The sequence below is a fragment of the Corythoichthys intestinalis genome, chromosome 18 (genome assembly GCF_030265065.1).
Source record: "Corythoichthys intestinalis isolate RoL2023-P3 chromosome 18, ASM3026506v1, whole genome shotgun sequence".
Taxonomy (NCBI): Eukaryota; Metazoa; Chordata; class Actinopteri; order Syngnathiformes; family Syngnathidae; genus Corythoichthys; species Corythoichthys intestinalis.
In genome coordinates this window covers 35,237,318-35,252,213 of record NC_080412.1, presented here as the reverse complement: position 1 = coordinate 35,252,213, position 14,896 = coordinate 35,237,318, and the positions used below count along the sequence as shown (strand labels likewise).

Genomic DNA, 14,896 nt, shown 5'->3' with positions numbered 1-14,896 from the left:
TGACCAAATACTTATTTTCCACCATGATTTGCAAACAAATTCTTTAAAAATTAAACTGTGATTTTCTGTCCACCCCCCCCCCCCATTCTGTCTCTCATTGTTGAGGTTTACCCATGTTGACAATTACAGGCCTCTCTAATATTTTCAAGTGGGAGAACTCGCACAATTAGTGGTTGACTAAATACTTATTTGCCCCACTGTATGTGTGAAACTATTAACACATTATTATGTTATTTCACATGTCATTTCCACATCGTTTGCATGTTCTTTATGCTATAGTGATCTTATAACTCTTCGTCGCTATGTTATGTTAACATACCGGGCACGTTCACAGTTCGTTGTTTATGTGTTGTGTAACTAGTGCTGCAACAATGAATCGATTAACTCGAGTATTCGATTAGAAAAAAAGATTTGAATTAAATTTTGCCGCTTCGAGTATTCGTTTAATTAAAGAGGCGTTGTAATGGTTTATTTTGAAAGTGTTTGCATTTAGTTTTATTAATTTGGACGGATACACTGCCCTCTAGTCTGCCTCATTTCACGTGGCTGAATCCAACTGCTCCCTGTTAAGACTGACATAAGCTAAGTTTTTGTTGAGCTAATGTTTTTCTTTTTTTTAATGCATTCATAATTTAGTTTATAGGTATATTCTGCCGGTTTTTGTGGGAATATGTGTGTGAACTACTTGTTAAGAGCATTGTAAAAAAAAAAAAAAAAAAAAAAAAAAAAGTTAGTATTTTATAGCATTTAAGCTCGCGAACTTTTGCTATGTAAGTTGGCCAATTGTTCTTTTGTTGTACATAGATCCTTATTTATTTATTTTTTATACCGTTTGAGGCTCAGCTCAGGTATTAACATTTTTTATTTTCTTTATCCGATTACTCGATTATTCGAACTAACTAGTTCATCGATTCATCGTCTACTAAGATAATCGATAGCTGCAGCCCTACGTGTAATGTTAGCATACCGTACATCTATTCAGCCTGTTGTTCTTTATTCTATTTTTATTTTAAATTGCCTTTCAAGATGACTGTGCTTATGTTGAATTTGATCAAACACATTTCCTGCAAAAATGTGACTTATACAGGTAGTTAGCCTCCGGATACATGGTAACAGTGTCTCGTCCGCCATTTTCCGCAAATTTTTTTTTTTTTAACTTTATTATAGTAATAAGACTTGTATTACATGTTTTCGGATAGTTATTTTGAGATTTAGGGAGTATTTAGGGGTACTTAAAGGGTAAATTCTGACTTAAGCGGAAATTCGGGTTATGTCACCAGAGTAGGAACTCGTTCATAACCCGGCGACTACCTGTACTCCGTTGCGACTTACATGTTTTTTTCCTCTTCATTTTTTGGCTGGGGCTACGTATACTCAGGTATGATTTATAATCTGAAAAATACTGTAATGTTACTGCGGTGCTGCATAAAAAAGAAAACAGTTTACATTTAATTTACACAGTATGAAATTATTAATGATGTTGTAATACTGCACTATTCCATAACGAAATGGCTTTTTACTGTGAGCCGGACAAAGTTAACAAAATTTTGTAATCGTAAGACCGCTGTACTTTTTGAAGTATCCACTGAGTGAAGATATCTGTCCATGAATGTAAGCAGGAACACACAAATCCAAAACACTGCCTTTGGGTGATTAGTAGGCAAATGTAGGTTACAAATATAGTCCCTATTCCAAAGTGTAAACTCCTTAGAATGAATTTGCTGTCTATACGCTGCTGGCTTTGCTGCACACACACTCACATATTTTTTAGTGTTTCATCAATGTCTGTTGTCATTTTATTGCGTCACCCTCCGTCTGTTGCTTTTCTGTGTCACATGCCAATGACGCAACCATCACCAACGCACCTTTAGTCCACATCCACAAGAATGTGAGGAAGTGCCTGTCAAAATAAAAGACTAACATCCTTCTAGAACATAAACTTGATAGAATAAGAAACTTGTCAGGTTAATGTGCGTAAGATGTGTACTTGATAGAAAGAGTATTTCATGATACAAACAAGGTTTCTTCAAATTAAAATACTTTTATTGCATAATTTCTTCTATTGATGTGGCTTACAGTAGAGTTGTTAAATGTTAATTTGATTAGTTTCACCTTTTTAATTTTGTATTCATGCTACTGACATGACATGATTGAAAAAGAGAACAGAATACATGATTGATAAGTAAATTTCATTTGCAATGTTTTGTTCATATTTCAAGTTTGTGTTTTTGGGTATGCACTGGCTCTTGCACGCCAGACTACTATGTAGCGGCATACAGCTAAATATTACATGGCAGACAGTCTGGGCTCTCATTTTAGGGGGGTGTAGGGAAGATGAAGGTTTGTTGGTGAATAAATTAGTCAGCAGGGTGGACTAACCAGTTTTCTGGGTTTGTTTTATAAGTGGTTGAACCGATCAACTGTAAAGTAAAACACATTCAGGCAATATAGGGATATTTGCTTTAGGCATGGGATAAAAACATGTTTTAGCTTTTCATTAATTTAGCATATTGAGCTAATTTAATTGCAATGAAGTTGTATTTGCTTGCGAATTGAGCATTCACAGGTATGACTTTTTTTTTTTTTTAAAGGTCACCTATATCACGCGCAAGATGTCATTCCTGACTAACGAATTATTTCGAGGCAACTAAGGAAAAGACCACTTTCAGGTATAACCAGATCAGACGGTGACATCTGGCTAGGGGCTAATAATAGCTCCGTGCTGACTGATTAGAGATGTTAGTGCACTTTGCTGCATGTAAACGAGAGGCAGGCAGATAGACGTGCTACTTGCTTGCTACAAGTTTATCTTTGGAAAAAAAAAGAATCTCCCTTTAAGCAGTATGCAAAAATAGAATTCCTCAGAATGCAGCAGGCTGTCAAGGGTCGGGCTGAATGGACATTTAAGTAGAAGTGCATTCGGTCATTGAATGCGTTTAGTTTAGCATTTGATATTGTTTAATCATGCTCTAGTTGGCAGATTATGAATGAATATAAGCTTTTTATGTCCACACAATTAAGATATCAGCTCTCAGCATGTTAGCTAAAAATAGACCTGAAAAGTTTTTAAGGAATTCTATTAGAATTAAATAAGAAAAAAATGATTATTTGACCATTGTGTGTAGGGCTCTAAAAACTAGTTAGTTCGAATAATCGAGTAATCCGATTAGGCTGATACGTTAATAAATTTTATGAGATGTAAAACATAGGCTTGCTAAGATTGAACTTTCATAAGAACATTAACTCATTCACTCCCAGCCATTTTCACCGGAGCAAGGCCCTTCGCTCCCGGCCGTTTTACTGGATTTTGACTGATTTTGCAAGGCCCACAGAAAATTCATTATATCAAGGTTAAAAAATCTGCGATGCAATGACTGTACGAAAGTTGAGCCGTAAAGTAACGGGGGATTACAGTAATAGATAGTGTGTAGTGTGTGCACGTCACAATTATTCCCCAAATGGTATTACATACCTGTCAAGTTATACGGTTTCGACGTAATTTGTACAAGTAAGTACTGATTTTTAAATGTGTACGCCGTACGTTCAGAATCTGTACGTTTTTTATGCACTACGTATTTTTTTTCTCCATTCGGATTTCGTCACCGTTTCGGCAACAAGACAATGTGCGTTACTATGCGTTACTACATGGTTGAATGACGCGAGAAAAGTCAGACACGGAGAGAGAAGAGCGTTTCTTGTGACGCTGTAGCAAATGTGAGGCTAGGCTAGGTGGCTCCAATGTTTCCTGACTGTAGCCGACAGCCTACAAACTACGCCTAGATATCACATGCATATAGAACTGCATGCGAATGACAGACTCAGCGGCGTTAATAAACAGCCGCCATTTTAAAGCAGTAGACTTCTCAGAAAGGCTCTGTTGTAGTGAAACTTCCTAGCGAACCGAAGTAACTTTTTATCTAAAACACTCCTAAATCGGCGAAATCTTGACTTGAATCTATCTTTCAATGATGAAACAGTTTTAAAACTTTCACATGTCGAAAGTAGAATAAAGAGAACTAATGCAAAAACGGGAGAAATTTAAACAACTTTAACAGTTGATTCACAACATTAAATGACTTCCAAACATGGCAAAGTTTACTATGTTTTTAAATAAAAAAAAAATACATGAAAGGTAACACCAGTTACTTTGCCAAGCAACTAATTACTCTTACAGTCAGGTAACCAAGTTACTAACTCAATTACTTTTTGGCAGAAGTAATTTGTAACTGTAATTAATTACTTTTTAAAAGAAAGATTAACAACACTGGCCATTCTCATTCTCAAGTCTGCAGACTAAAAAGTGACGAAAGCGTAGATTTTATTCTGCCAATTTGTTGCCGAACACAATTTGCCCGCAACTATTGCTGATCACTTCTCAGAATTAGCAAAAGAAATGTTCCCTGACTCAAAGATTACATCGGTAAGTTAATTTTATCAAATGACCTGTTTAATTTATAATTGGACACACTAACGAACTACCTTCAAGTCAAACCGAATTGCGAGCTGAAGTGCCATGAAGTGCAGCCATCAAGACATGATAGAAATTGCCAAAAGTGCTACATACAATTATAACAAACATGATTGCAAATTTTAGTAATCATGATGTAGCTGAAGATATTGTTCTTTGATTGCACCAGGTTATATGCAGTGTTGTTAATAACGGCGTTACAATATAACGGCGTTACTAACGGCGTTATTTTTTTCAGTAATGAGTAATCTAATTAATTACTTTTCTCATCTTGGCAACGCCGTTACCGTTACTGAGGCGGGAAAGGCGTGCGTTACTATGCGTTACTAAGTTGGTTGAATAAAAAAAGTCTGAGAGAAACGGACTCACGGGGACGAGAGCAGAGCAGGAGTGGGGAAGACGCCGTTGCAACCGCGATGCTAGATGGCTCCAATTAAGGCCGAGTTAAGCCTGAGTTATACTCCCGCGTTGCGGTGACGGCGTAGCGACTACGGCGTCATTCGACATTCGATAGTTCTGCGGTGAGGGAACGCGTTGCTCTGTAATTCACCGCCAAGCCACTAGAGGGATGTGGCGTTATGTTTGTACGGTTTTGGGGCATGCTCGTTTACTTCCGCTAGTCGGAGAAAAAATAAACAATGCAAGATGGAACTCTTGAAAGTAAATATTCTGCTCATCAACACTGAATAAATATTGAACATACAAATGTTGACGGACAGGCGACGCAGAAGACGGTTTCGAGGCGGTCTGGCCGACTTTTGATGCCGCACAGAGAGTTTTAGACTCGGGTGGAGAGAGCTAGCTGTGGCGGCTAGCTTCAAACTGGTGTTGAGTACTGCGTTCAAGGTCTGCAAAGCCCTCCAGCCCGATTTGTTTGCCGTGTCCTACAACCAGCCAGTGGGAAGCCATAGCAGATTTCTGGCGTCTAGGGAACTTCCCAAACTGCGTTGGGAGGCTTGATTTTAAGGTTATCATAAAAAGCACCGAGGCACTCTCAATCAGTGATGATGTATTGTGTGTGTGAACTGTCTGTTATTGAAAATTAAAGATCAAAACAACTCTTTTGACACCAAATCTGTGCTTTATTCTTCATATACTTGAAACATATGTACACAGTAAATGATGAAGTGCACCAACCAAAAATACGACATAAAGTGATAAAAAGTTGGCAGTTTTTGGCCGACTGTGTCACCGCTTCGTGTGGCCACTCGATTCCGACCACCCACGTCTCGGTGGTTCTTCCATTTATTTATTTTTTCGATTGCCGACCTTGCCATTTGGCAGTCACAATAATAATTTCTTGACGATACTCCCGTCGGCTTGGTGCATTTTTGCGTGTAGAAAATAATGTTTGATTCTATTCTACAATGGCGGTGTTTTCGCCCGGAAACAACAGTCTGAGCGGACCAATCACAGTCCGTTTTTGCTACGTCTACGCGTCTACGCGACGCGAAGGTTAGAAAAGTCGAGAGGTGCGCGTAAGGCTACGGCGTAGGGTCGTAACTCGATTCTTCCTTGACGGCGTAGGTCTGACGCGGAAGTATAACTCAGCCTTTATACTTCTGCGTCAGACCTACGCCGTCAAGGAAGAATCGAGTTACGACCCTACGCCGTAGCCTGACGCGCACCTCTCGATTTTTGTAACCTTCGCGTCGCGTAGACGCGTAGACGTAGCGAAAACGGACTGTGATTGGTCCGCTCAGACTGTTGTTTCCGGGCGAAAACACCGCCATTGTAGAATAGAATCAAACATTATTTTCTACACGCAAAAATGCACCAAGCCGACGGGAGTATCATCGAAGAGCAAGTCTCGTCAAGAAATTATTATTGTGACTGCCAAATGGCAAGGTCGGCGATCGAAAAAATACATAAATGGAAGAACCACCGAGACGTGGGTGGTCGGAATCGAGTGGCCACACGAAGCGGTGACACAGTCGGCCAAAAACTGCCAACTTTTTATCACTTTATGTCGTATTTTTGGTTGGTGCACTTCATCATTTACTGTGTACATATGTTTCAAGTATATGAAGAATAAAGCACAGATTTGGTGTCAAAAGAGTTGTTTTGATCTTTAATTTTCAATAACAGACAGTTCACACACACAATACATCATCACTGATTGAGAGTGCCTCGGTGCTTTTTATGATAACCTTAAAATCAAGCCTCCCAACGCAGTTTGGGAAGTTCCCTAGACGCCAGAAATCTGCTATGGCTTCCCACTGGCTGGTTGTAGGACACGGCAAACAAATCAGGCTGGAGGTCTTTGCAGACCTTGAACGCAGTGCTCGACGCCAGTTTGAAGCTAGCCGCCACAGCTAGCTCTCTCCACCCGAGTCTCTGTGCGGCATCAAAAGTCGGCCAGACCGCCTCGAAACAGTCTTCTGCGTCGCCTGCCCGTCAACATTTGTATGTTCAATATTTATTCAGTGTTGATGAGCAGAATATTTACTTTCAAGAGTTCCATCTTGCATTGTTTATTTTTTCTCCGACTAGCGGAAGTAAACGAGCACGCCCCAAAACCGTACAAACATAACGCCACATCCCTCTAGTGGCTTGGCGGTGAATTACAGAGCAACGCGTTCCCTCACCGCAGAACTATCGAATGTCGAATGACGCCGTAGTCGCTACGCCGTCACCGCAACGCGGGAGTATAACTCAGGCTTAATACCTGACTGCAGCCATAGCCGACAAACTACGCCCACATGACACGGTAGATATCATATTATAGATCTAGATGCAGATGCCAGACACTGCTGCATTGCCAACATGTTTTAAGGACTACATGCGTTTGTAAACAGCCGCCATCTTAAAGCAGTAGACCTCTCAGGAAGGCCCTGATGTAGAGATCCTTCCTAGCGAACCTAAGTAATTTTTTTTTTATCTAAAATGCTCCTAAATCGGCAAAATCTTAACTTAAATCTATCTTTAAATGATGAAACAGTTTTAAAACTTACACATGTTTAAAGTAGACAGAAGGGAACTAATGCAATAACGGGAGAAATTTTAACAACTTTAACGATTGATTCACAACTTTAAATGACTTCCACACATAGCAAAGGTTACTAGCTAGTTATCGCAATACCCTTGTGTCTAGTTAAGTGGAGGGTAAAGAATTGGGCTTAGGCCAGTTGTCCCCCAAGCCCTTTAAGCTTCACATTGTGTGACCTGTTTTTTTTTTTTTTTTTTTTTTTTGGAGAAAAAAAAAAAAAATCACTAGTTACTTTGCCAAGTAACTAATTACTCTTACATTCAGGTAACTGAGTTACTAACGCAATTACTTTTTGGGAGAAGTAATTTGTAACTGTAATTAATTACTTTTTTAAAGTAAAATTAACAACACTGGTTATATGTTACAATATTACCAATAAATTCATATTATTTTAAAAATTGAGTTTTATTTTTGTTTCATATTGCACGCGATATACAAAGTTGTAAGATTAGTCGCCAATTTGTAAGGGCATACGTCACTATTTATAAGATTGCCAACAGCCTCGGGTTGACAGGTATGGTATTATCATAATCTGACAGGTTGTGCAATATTTTTTTTTTAAATTGGCATGAACGTAATCACTCTCCAAACCACCTCCAAACTCCCACCTGATTGCAACTGTCCTTCAACCACCCACATTTTGAATGTCGCCAGGGGTGTAGCGAACTGCTAAACCGCACGGCAAAATCTAAAGCACTCCCTGAAGCAATCACGTGGTACAGCTGGGCAGCGAGGCTTCGGACGTCGTCTCGGCACACACTTCGCGGAAACGTCCCTTCATTACTCAACACACGATTCAAAGGCTTGGATAACTCGTTACATCACTAGCTTTCATTGTCTTTGCCTTTGCTTTTGCCTTTCTCTTTCGCAATTGCCTTTTGCCTTTACTTTTACTGAAAGGCATGGTCTGTCAATCAAATGGTGTTGAGAGCAGCTTTTGAATCAGCAACAGTCAATAACTGATTACTCCCGAGTTTACCCGAAGGAAAGTGATGTCAACTAAGCAGCAAGACTCGCAAAGGCACTTATGTGGAGGAAAATATTCAACCGGCCTACATTTTATGGATGGTGGATCTTCCACCATCCATAAAATGTAGGCCGGCTGAATATTCTCCTCCATATACTATTACACTATTGTTAATAGTTGTTGCCGAACACCTTCCCTTAAACCCGCCATGTTGTCCATTTCTAACTTATGGCCTCCTGTCGGTTTAAGGGCCCTTTGGAGTTTTGTGGCTCAGTTGACGTCAGTTTCCTTGAGGTAAACTGAGAGTTATCAGTTATTGACTACTATTCCTGGTTGGGAAGCCCCCATTATTATAATTTGATTGACACACCCTTTCTTACAGTAAAAGCAAAGGCAAAAGGCAATTGTGAAAGAGCAAGGGAAATAAGCCATTGTTTTTTCCGTTTGTGTTTTATAATGACCAAAAGTCAATGACAAAATTGCCATTGTTTTTTTTTTGCTTGTTTTTCCTATCACAGAAAAACAAAAGTCAATGTCAAAATATTAGTGCTGCAACGATTATTCGATTAACTTGAGTAATTCGATTAGAAAAAAGATTCGAATTAAATTTTGCTACTTCGAGTATTGATTAATTAAAGTGGCGTTGTAATGGCTTGTTTTGTTTTTGTTTTGTTTTGTTTTGTTTTGTTTTGTAGTGTTTGCATTTATTTGTATTGATTTGAGTGGATACACTGCCCTCTAGTGACAACAGTGAATATGACATAACTTGTTTCATATGGCTGAATCCAGCTGCTCCCTGTTAAGACCAACATAAGCTAATTATTGGTTTGCGCTAATGTTTTTTTTATGCATTTGTAATTTAGTTTATAGGTATACTTAGACGTTTTTTTTTGTGGGAATATGTGTTCGAAGCATTTGTTAAGAGCATTGTAAAAAAAAAAAACAACAACAAAAAAAGTTATATTCCATTTAAGCTAGCAGACGTTTGCTATGTACGTTAGCCAATTATTCTTTTGTGTACTTCGCTCCTCATATTTTAATGTTTTATGTTTCTCATGCGATTACTCGATCATTCAAACTAACTAGTTCATCGATTAATCCACGACTAAAATAATCGAAAGCTGCAGCGGTACAAAATACTTTTAAATATTAATTTAATTTATTTATTCATTTCTCTCTCTCTCTCTCTCTCTCTCTATCTATCTATCTATCTGTCTATCTATCTATCTATCTATCTATCTATCTATCTGTCTATCTATCTATCTATCTATCTATCTATCTATCTATCTATCTATCTATCTATCTATCTATCTATCTATCTATCTATCTATCTATCTATCTATCTATCTATCTATCTATCTATCTATATATTAGGGCTGTCAAAATTATCGCGTTAACGGGCGGTAAATAATTTTTTATAATTAATCACGTTAAAATATTTGACGCATTTAACGCACATGCCCCGCTCTAACAGATTACAATGACAGCACAGTGTAATGTCCACTTGTTACTTGTGTTTTTTGGTGTTTTGTCGCCCTCCGCTGGCGCTTGGGTGCGACTGATTTTATGGGTTTCAGCACCATGAATGAGCATTGTGTAGTTATTGACATCAACAATGGCGAGCTACTAGTTTATTTTTTGGTTGAAAATTTTACAAATTTTATTAAAACTAAAACATTAAGAGGGGTTTTAATATAAAATTTCTATAACTTGTACTAACATGTATCTTTTAAGAACTACAAGTCTTTCTATCCATGGATCACTTTAACAGAATGTTAATATTGTTAATGCCATCTTGTTGATTTATTGTTTTTTTATATATATATATATATATATATATATATATATATATATATACATATATATGCACAATTTTTAATCAAGTTAATCACAGCTTAAAAATGAATTAATCGTAATTAATCGCAATTCAAACAATATAAAATGTGCCATATTTTTCTGTAAATTATTGTTGGAATGGAAAAATAAGACACAAGACGGATATATACATTCAACATACTGTACACAAGTACTGTATTTGTTTATTATAATTAATTATAATATAAATAATTAACATTATTAACATTCTGTTAAAGCGATCCATGGATAGAAAGACTTGTAGTTCTTAAAGGATAAATGTTAGTACAAGTTATAGAAATTTTGTGTTAAAACCCCTCTTAATGTTTTCGTTTTAATAAAATTTGTAAAATTTTCGATCAAAAAATAAACTAGTAGCTCACCATTGTTGATGTCAATAATTACACAATGCTCATTGTGCTTAAACCCATAAATTCAGTCGCACCAAAGCGCCAGCAGAGGGAGATAAAAAACACAAGTAACAAGTGGACATGTCACTGTGCTGTCATTATAATCTGTTTGAGCGGGGCATGTGCGTTAATTGCATCAAATATTTTAACGTGATTAATAAAAAAAAAATAATTACCCCCCGTTAACGCGATAATTTTGACAGCCCTAATATACAGTATATATATATATATATATATATATATATATATATATATATATATATATATATATATATATATGAGCTGCTGTGAATTCAAGATTAGAGGCTCTTCCTGTGTTAGCAGTTCAAATTCAGCATTAATGTTTGAAAGGCCCGCTCCTCGAAGTGAGATTAATATTTCACAAGAGGGAAATGTGAAAACATCCCCTCCAATATCGGTCTGTGTGTCAAGGTTTCAGTGTTGTTTTCAAATGCATTCTGATCATTTAAATTAAGGATACCACACAAATTTTGATATGAATTAGTTAAAAATTGCCCCAGATTATTTAAAAAGAAATGCAAAAACAGTGGTAAGCCTATGGCTCAATCTTAAAAGTCTCAGTTTTAAGACAAGCTCTTGCTCAGTTGAAGAAAGTGCAGCCTGCTTGACTGTTTTCAATCACGCACTGTAAATGGGTCAATTTTTTCATACGAGGGACAAATCAGGGATGTGAGGCTAATGTCTGACTACTCAGCAAAGCTGCATCAGCTATCAGGTGACCACTAAAACCACCAAGGACCAGAGTCAAAAAATTTTGATGAATACTTACAGTGCATTCCTAATGTTATGATTTAGTGATCACTATCTGACCTTTTGTTATTTTTATGCTTTTAACCACTACTTTTTGGCATGAGTTCATTTGGTGGCTCTTGGTTGTTGCAGTTATGTTAAAAAGAAAAGAAAATATGTCATTAGTATTGTCTCCATCTCTTTTCCATAAATATGTTGTAAGTATGTTTTGGAGGGCATTTTGTGCTTGGCATGTGCCGTGATGAGATTCTGACGGTATGATAACCTCAAGCCAAAATATCACGGTTTCACTGCATCATGGTTTTGCAATTACAGCTCTAAAATGTCTTACTTTGACATATCTGGGTTTAAAAAAAAAAAAAAAAAGATTTTCCCATTGAACAGGATTTTTATTTTTCAAAACATGTTAGCAAATTGGACCATAAGTATAATAATAATTTTTAAAAATGAATAAATAACTGAAATATTCGAAATATAATCAAAATAAATGCAGCACTAAACCCATAGCCACAGCTCAACATTATGACCATCAGAACAAAAATAATTAAATTATTTTCCATAAAAAGAATGTGTGTATGACTCGTATCATGTTTACATTATACACACATTCTCTTTCTCAACACAGACAGTTGCCAAAGAGAAAAAAAACAGGTGTTTTACCACCGGTAGACGCACTAAACACACTGGAGTTAACTCTCGTAGCTGGTGGGAAACGTTCATGACAGTGTTTACTAACCTTTAACTTTGTATAAATGGGAAATCATAATGGAAGGATTGCGTCATCGACAGCCAATCTCCACAAATATGTTTTAAATGTTGGTTGGCCATCCTCCTCTAAGCCGCGGTAACTATTCTGTAGCCGAAGTATTCCCATACCTGCGATTTCTTTTTCTTGGATGGAGGATAAAGTTCAGGAGTTTCACCTCCTCCAGCCATCGTGTAGCACAGCTGACTCACTGACACTGAGCAACAACAGGTGGGGGAGAGTTGTCCTTGCAGCTGCGAGCAAGGGATTTATCCCTGCATTTTTGGGACATAAAAAATAGCTACCGTATTGGCCCGAATATAAGACGGTGTTTTTTGCATTGAAATAAGACTGAAAAAGTGGGGGTCGTATTATATTTGCGGTCCAGACGTTATAGCCATTCTCGACGCTAGATGGCGGCAGATATCATTGAAGCAATATTCTGTCATGACAGATCTCAGCTACTCTCAAGTTTAACCAGTTTGCATTATTTTATTGCATTGTTTTTCCTTATTCAGATTTGTTTCAAGACTACAGTTACAGTTAGACTTCACTTTGATGGTTAATACCAGTTATTGCAATTTTGTTGTTTTATCACAATAGATTGGTTTGTTTACATTTCAAAAACCAGAAGCCATTCATTTACGAATGTGATTGCACTTAAGTGTACATATTTAAATGTTCAGATATTAAGATTTGAATGAGGCAAAATAGCATGCTTTTTCTCCCAAATATATTGTTATAGTCATTTGTTTCAGATGCCGATGGATCGGGTCCGATCACGTCATTTCCAAAGTATCGGAATCGGCAAAAAAATATCGGACATGCCTTTTTTTAATATATATACAGTATATATATATATATATATATATATATATATATATATATATATATATATATATTTTGATTAAATCGTTTTCTAATTGTATTTAACGTTACAGACATAATATGTTACACTCATCCAGAGTTATCAAATTTATCTCGACAATGGCGGTAATTATGTATTTTTTAAAAATGTATCTCGCTAAATTATTTAACGCAATTAATGCATGCGCTGCACGACCCACTCACGCATTGTCGCGCTCAATCTGTTATGGCGCCGTTTTACTTATATAGAGAGCTAAAAGGCAGCGTAAAATGAGTAGAGTGAATTTTTTGAAGCCTTTGGAGCCTTTTTTGATTGGCTAAAGCCTATATTCCCTCTCCTTATGATTAGAAATATTGTGGGAAGCAATGTGGGGAAGCAAGATAGTAATTGATCTTTTTCTTAACACCCCATTTTATTTCCCAATGCAGAGAAGATATATCAATTGGTAGCACTACGCACAGTCATGGCTCCACTTCCCATCAGGCATTTGGGCATGGCTACAGTATCATTTACTGAAAGCTCAACAAATACACTGGATGGCAGTATTTAGTCACAATATACAAAGTCACATTTGTCCTTTAAGAATGACAAGTCTTTCTATCCGTGGATCCCTCTCACAGAAAGAATGTTAATAATGTAAATGCCATCTTGAGGATTTATTGTCATAATAAACAAATACAGTACTTTTGTACTGTATGTTGAATGTATATATTCGTCAGAGTTTTATTCATTTTTTTCTTAAAGCATTGCCAAAATGTATATGATCGGGAAAAATTATCGGGAATGATTGGAATTGAATCGGGAGCAAAAAAAAAAGCAATCGGATCGGGAAATATCGGGATCGGCAGATACTCAAACTAAAACGATCGAGATCGGATCGAGAGCAAAATAAACATGATTGGAACAACCCTAACTGTAATTATTTTCTGTATAAAAATTAATTTGGTGTTCAAAAAGTCTTTTTTCAAACTTGAGTCTTGAAAAAGAGGGGGTCGTCTTCTAATCAGGGCCGTCTTATATCGGGCCAATATGGTAATACTTTGGACGGCAAGGCGGAAAATTTTGCGGTATTGAAACCGTGACGTTCTCATCCCACGGTATACCTTGAAACTGTTAATGGCATATGTCTATTTTGTGCTAAACAATTTTCATGACGATAAGGCCGTTGTCTTTCTTCCTCTTTTGTTCAACTGTATTAGATGTGAAATGTCAGTTTTACTGTCTCTGTTCAATTGGTAGGTTGCATCATATCTGTTCAACTTATTCACTACCATTGACAGCGATAGATATCAAGTACATTTTAACTGGGATGCTAGCATTGAATGATGTTTCAGTGCTGTCACTAGCAGCCAATGAGTTAGTTTATAGAACATGTTAAAAATGTTAAAGCTGTTAGAACAGTAGTAATGTAGTCTTGTCTGTTTCCTCAGTTTGAGCGTTCTAAGTGATGATTTGACAAAGTGACTGTATGATCTATCTGTACTTTTTTTTTTAGCAACTCTGGTTCATCTAGTTCCATCGATAGCAGCAAATGAGTTATTTGCAATGGTTTTGTAACCGTTTTATCACAGTGAAGTAGGAAAAAAGGACTCATTTCACGTGCATACTTAATTATTTGCGTGTTTTTTCCACGTGTCACAAAGGAACATATGAGGCGTTTGATTAAAGATGAGGTATATAGTGAGGGTCATATGCATGTCAGCTGAGTTCATTATGTGTTGTGGCTACCATTGATCAATTTTTCCTGTGTAATTGGTGACCAGATAGTGATCCCCATTGATCGCATCCCAGTTGCAGTTGTCATAAAAGGGAAGACATGGTGCA

The 14,896-nt window shown here is 37.0% G+C and overlaps 1 protein-coding gene across 6 annotated transcripts in view; it reads left to right on the top strand.

Moving 5' to 3' along the window:
* Nucleotides 1-14,896, top strand: part of LOC130906323 (serine/threonine-protein kinase PAK 3) — a 64,271-nt gene that overhangs the window by 14,707 nt on the left and 34,668 nt on the right. The window contains exon 1 of one of the 6 annotated variants that reach the window (XM_057820523.1): nucleotides 735-2,669. The exons of the other annotated variants lie outside the window; for them this stretch is intronic. The gene's annotated coding sequence lies outside the window, so the exon portion shown is untranslated. Of the gene's footprint in view, nucleotides 1-734; nucleotides 2,670-14,896 lie in introns of those variants that run through there. 6 annotated transcript variants of the gene reach the window in all.